Raw genomic sequence first — 6,000 nt, forward strand, 5'->3', positions numbered from 1 at the left:
TACAGGTCAGGTTGATGCTGACCTGGAATTGTACCATCAGAAAGCAGACATATTGCAGACAACATTGCAGATTTGGGAACTAGATCGAAATAAAGGACGTGAGTGCCCAGAGCGGGACTGTGGTGGTGTTGGGGAGCGGTCGGGTTTAAGCCCGTGGCGCACGGCTCTCAGCTGCTGCCCGGGCCGCTGTGGGACCTGCGGGACTGCGGGGCAGACGGTGCCGTCCCTGCCGCAGCCCCTGGGGCTGGAGGCTGCACCTGCCCCGCGCTGCAGCCCCGCACCGGCCCTGCTGTGTGACCAGCGGGGGATCTCTTCAAATACAATCCCTACTCATTTCCTTCTTTCATTAGCAGTGTCACAGATGTGACAAGCCTTAATCTTTAAAGGTTTTGTCTTTAAATTCTATTAGCGTAAGCTATAGACAAATGTCAGTGTTTTGGACAAAGGGAATCATCCTGTAGACTCTGCAGACAGGGAAATAAGATGGCAAGTCACAAAATAAATTGCCACATCAGTGATTTTAACATCATTAGCTGCATTGCAATTGCGTACTCTTTTGTTCTCACAGTTTTCTTATGCCTCCTTGCCACCTTCTCTGTTTTCCCCACGTTCATAGCACCATTCAGTTTTTGCTCCTGTGGACAGATCCGCGATCTTGCTGAAGTCTGCTGTGCTTTCTTCACACCAGTCCCTGGGGTGTGTGACACCAAGCCTGTCCCCTTGGTTGTCTCCAGCTTCTGCTCTTCAGTTAGCTTTGATTTCAGACTCTGCATATCTCATTTCAGAAAAAAAGAAATAGTTGTAGGTGTATAATATGCATAAAAGCCACAATAGGTTTCTTTGCCAAAATAATTAATAAGTAACTAAAAATTAGTAGGTGGGTAGAACAGGTGATCACTTAACCATCCCCTTCTGAGATCAGCAACAGCACACAGTCATAACCTTCATCTGGTCTTTTGGTAACAGATAAACCAGCAATCCACTTTTTCTTTGGGACAAAGAAAAAACAAAAGGCATGGAACAAGTGTTCTCTTTTCCCCGCTGGTGTAAAACAAAACAGCAGAAACTGTGAGGTCTGAGCACGGTGAAATAGGCAACTCTCATAAGTTCCACTTCTTTTTGAAAGGATGGAACACAGGATGGAGGAAACAGTAACAGGAAACCTGTAAATATAACTTGGAGAAAAGGAGGAAGAAAGGAGAACAGAGGAAAAGAGAGGAAGGAAAGCTCCTCACTGGGCAAAGGCAGGACCAGAAACCAGCGGGGTGCTGGGTGGGGGGTCCATACTGGCAGACACTGTGTTCCCATGGGCCATGCTCGAGGAGAGGTTGAGGAGAGGAGAGGAGAGGAGAGGAGAGGAGAGGAGAGGAGAGGAGAGGAGAGGAGAGGAGAGGTTGAGGGGAGGAGAGGAGAGGTTGAGGGGAGGAGAGGAGAGGTTGAGGAGAGGAGAGGGAGAGGAGAGGAGAGGAGAGGAGAGGTTGAGGAGAGGAGAGGTTGAGGAGAGGAGAGGTTGAGGAGAGGAGAGGAGAGGAGAGGAGAGGTTGAGGAGAGGAGAGGAGAGGTTGAGGAGAGGAGAGGTTGAGGAGAGGAGAGGTTGAGGAGAGGAGAGGTTGAGGAGAGGAGAGGTTGAGGAGAGGAGAGGAGAGGTTGAGGAGAGGAGAGGAGAGGTTGAGGAGAGGAGAGGAGAGGTTGAGGAGAGGAGAGGTTGAGGAGAGGAGAGGCTGAGGAGAGGAGAGGAGAGGTTGAGGAGAGGAGAGGTTGAGGAGAGGAGAGGTTGAGGAGAGGAGAGGTTGAGGAGAGGTTGAGGAGAGGAGAGGAGAGGTTGAGAGGAGAGGAGAGGTTGAGAGGAGAGGTAGAGGAGAGGTTGAGAGGAGAGGAGAGGTTGAGAGGAGAGGAGAGGTTGAGGAGAGGAGAGGTTGAGGAGAGGAGAGGTTGAGGAGAGGTTGAGGAGAGGAGAGGAGAGGTTGAGGAGAGGAGAGGTTGAGAGGAGAGGAGAGGTTGAGAGGAGAGGTAGAGGAGAGGTTGAGAGGAGAGGAGAGGTTGAGAGGAGAGGAGAGGTTGAGAGGAGAGGAGAGGTTGAGAGGAGAGGAGAGGTTGAGAGGAGAGGAGAGGTTGAGAGGAGAGGAGAGGTTGAGAGGAGAGGAGAGGTTGAGAGGAGAGGAGAGGTTGAGAAGAGGAGAGGTTGAGGAGAGGAGAGGAGAGGTTGAGAAGAGGAGAGGTTGAGGCTTGCTCTGGGAAGGTGCAGCTGCTCCTGTTGGGTGTTCCTCCCAGTCCGGTACCCACCAGACAGCAGGTAACACCGAGATCCGCTGCTGCAGCACATGCGTGTCGGTAACAAGGGAAACACTGTAAATATAAAAATGCTATGTGGTACTGAGAGGTCAGGTAAAGTTTAAGGATGTATTTTAAAATGCTACTCATCTTTCCCACATAAGCCAAACATGGATTTTTTTTTTAATAAGCCTCTTCTGATTTATCCATATTTCAGCTTCCTGTGCAACTGGGCCTAAATGTGTTCTTTAAACAAAAAATATTAAACCAAAGAAATACTCTACTTCAGGAAACTCTGCATAACCAAGCAGTATCAATTACTGCCTCTTGCATTTCTTTCCTTCTGAAACATTATTCACCAGTTCTTCCCAAATGTGCTCAGCATTTAAAATGACAGACGTTAAAGCTTTGGCCTGTATTTGTTCCGTTTAACTGGAGGTGTGATGGACACAGGTATCTGCAGAGGGAATTCAGATAAGACGTGAGAAGGATTTTCCTTCCTTGCTTCCTTCCCTTAGGCCTCCAAATGTGGGTGTAGTAAAGTCAGGGATGGTGGATGTAACGTAAGCCTATGACTTTGTATGAGTAGAAATAAATTAGTGAAGTTCTTGATTTTATCCCCTAATAAACAAGTACAAAATAAGGAAATAATTGACTTAACGTAAACTTTACGTTAAAAAATTCCCAGCTCATTACAGATGCTGCTCAGACCACTGAACCAGGCTTTTATCTGTAGTAATTCTTGGTAAGAAACAAAATCTGTGCAGAAATAGCTGGACTGATGCTTCTCCACCTGCCAGAGGACAGCAGAGTTTGGGACATGAGGGACTGTGTGTTCCTGTCACTCGATGTGTTTGGATTTCTCTTCTAAAAGCCAGAATATGAGTTTCCTGAGTTTCTGTTGCTTGTTGTGGGACAACCACAAGACCCTACAAAGTGATTTTGCCCTTACTAGTATGTCTTGCTCACCTTGAGCACAGATGTCATTTGAGAGCTCATTTAAAAACAAACAAATAAAAATCCCAAACCAACCAAGCTCAAACTTTTTTTGTTCATTTAAAGATATCCCCAGAATTATTGCCATATTTGTTCCAGTGACGTACAGTTGTGTCTGACCCACACCACTCTGCATCTTTCAAAGCAAGCCGGTTGTACCTGTTTAACTGTTAGTGGTCACCCCCAGAACAGGTGTTTTAAACTACAGGATTAACGTTATTTGCGCTTTACCCATGTTTCGCAAGAGGAATTCTGCTTTCACAGGGGACAACCGCTGCTGTCCCAGCCCTGCAGGAGCTGCGGCTTTCGGAGAGCCGGTGCCATCCTTGGCTGGGCTCAGCGGGGCCGGGCCAGGAGGCGAGTGCTTCAGGGAAAAAAATGTGGATTATTGAAGCAAGGGTTGTGTTGGTGGGTTCTCAGAAGGAGAGGTGGTAGGTCTGGTTTAGTTTCAGTCCTCTGCAGGTGTATAAGCCTTTGAGGGGGGTGGAAATCATGTAATACCCTCCAGTTATTCATTCGTTAGCTTGTACCATTACTCTTTTCTTCCCACAGAAGCCCTTAACCCAACTCCCCCCCTCCAAAATAAGTATCTTTTCAAATGTAGTAGCTGTGGGAGCTCAGCCAACTTCAACCACAGCCTCACTGTCACTACAGTGACTTCAATACGAAACCAAAACGTTGCTGAAAATGGATTTCCTACTAACTTAGTTGCAGACTCTTGAGACTGGGGAAGGGGAGGGATCTGTCCATGCCCAGCAGGTAAAAGTCGGGTGTTTATTCTTCCCAAGCAGCAAAGCAGTTAAATACCTTTTTCCAGCACTTAAAATCCGAGTATATGCGATGTTCAGCTCTGGAGCTGTAAAAGGCTCTTCCACAACTCCATGAATATTCTTTGGGAATTTAATGAATATACTTTCAAACAAAACTCCAAGCATGAACACAGGCACAAATTGCATGGAAAATTGTTTTCTGTACTTTTGTGAAATATAGGTGCTATTGGCGAGTACTTTCCACATTGCTGGTCTATTTTTCCTTTACTTGCAACTATTTATCATTGTGTTGTGCTTTTAGGTGCAAAATAGCTTTTTTTTTGGTTTTGTCTTAGAGCAGTATCTGGTAACTATAAGCTTGTTTATGCTTTTTAGTTCAGGTGTGCATATACAGCATATTACGTTCAGTAATGGAAAAGCTGCATTACCAATTTGTGAGGAAAGATAATGCATTTTTAATGTAAAATTTCACATCATACACTCAAGACCACAATGATCACTTAAAATAATGTAACAATCTAAGTAATGCATTAGAACCATTCCCTTTAAAACACATGCACTTTTAGCTTCGTGGCTTGGTTTATTCACTTTTTTCTTTAGCGGAGAAAAAGCAGCAGCTTGCCTTGTGCTCAGCATTGTACAGCAGGCTCTAGAACATCAAAGCTGTTGGAATTCAGGAATGGAGGTGGTAGCGGTAGTTTTCTGCCGCCCTTACGGATTATTCTCATCTCACACTGACAGGGAAAACGGCTTCGTGGTGGCAGCTGTTTCTGCAAGGGACGGCTAATGGGAAACTCTATACAAAACATAATGTAATTTGCAGTCTTTCATCTGGAAATGCGTTTCAGCGTCGCTCCGCACAGCGCGAGCGCCCGCCCGCTCCTCCCTCCCTGTCAGGGCTCCTTAGGAAAATATGACACTGTAGTTCTTTAAGCTTAAAATCCAGTTGTCTGTTCAGGTTTGTTGTGTTTCATTATGGAGTGTGTCAGATAATCCCTCTCGCTTTAACCAGAAACGAAAAATAAAAGAGTATTTTAAACTAGTCCAAAGGTCTGGTCATGTGCTACTGTTCTAAGGGTCCTGGTTTCTGTGTGTTCCATCTTGGTTTCCACCATGAACATCTAATACCTGTAACAATGTTATATGTTTATTTAAAATATATATATATATATAAAAAATTATATGTCAGATTTTTGCATTAACTAAGTTTTTTTAAATTTGAATATAAACTTTGAGTACTTTATTTCAAAAAAAATTAAAAATACTTTCCTGGAGTGTTAAGTTTCAGAATTTAAGACTATATTTGTCAAATTTCAGTTTAAAATATGTAGCTAACTTTGTTTTCTGATAACGAATGTAAATATTTGTAAAAAGAAATTCTTTTGTATATTTTTGTGAAAATGTAGTTCCCCAAAAGATATGAAAGATTTAATAAAAAAGTGCATTTCTGTTACTGCTTAACACTTCTCATCATTGCGATGTGTCTTAACAGAGTTGAGGATTCTTCCCAAGGAAACGCAGGGAGGTACTTTCTGTCTCCCTGGTATAAATGGAAAAGAAATGGTTTCAGCTGTTTCAAGTGAAGTGGTATTTAATTTTGTAGGCTTTTAAAAAGCAGCACAGTATCATTAACTGTTTAATTTTTCTTGCTTATGAAGTGGTTTTGTTGCCTTGTCTTTGTTTTTCCCGTTTGAAAAAGTATCAGGGGTATGATGACGATTATGTGGAAGAAAATGCCCAAAAGACAAACCCTTTTCTCCCTTTTCTTTCCCCTGTGAGTAGATGAAGAGTTCCACGTCACACTTTGCAACCCCTCAGATCCGTTGTCTGCATTGTACCAACCATTCCCTGAACAAAAAATACTTCTGGTATGATCCAAAGACAGGAATAAGCTTTTTCTAAGACCTTTTCACAACACACCTCATCTTAAGCAAGAGGCTTTACCCAAACAGAACACAAAATA

The sequence above is a fragment of the Columba livia genome, chromosome 5, assembly GCF_036013475.1.
Source record: "Columba livia isolate bColLiv1 breed racing homer chromosome 5, bColLiv1.pat.W.v2, whole genome shotgun sequence".
Lineage (NCBI taxonomy): Eukaryota > Metazoa > Chordata > Aves > Columbiformes > Columbidae > Columba > Columba livia.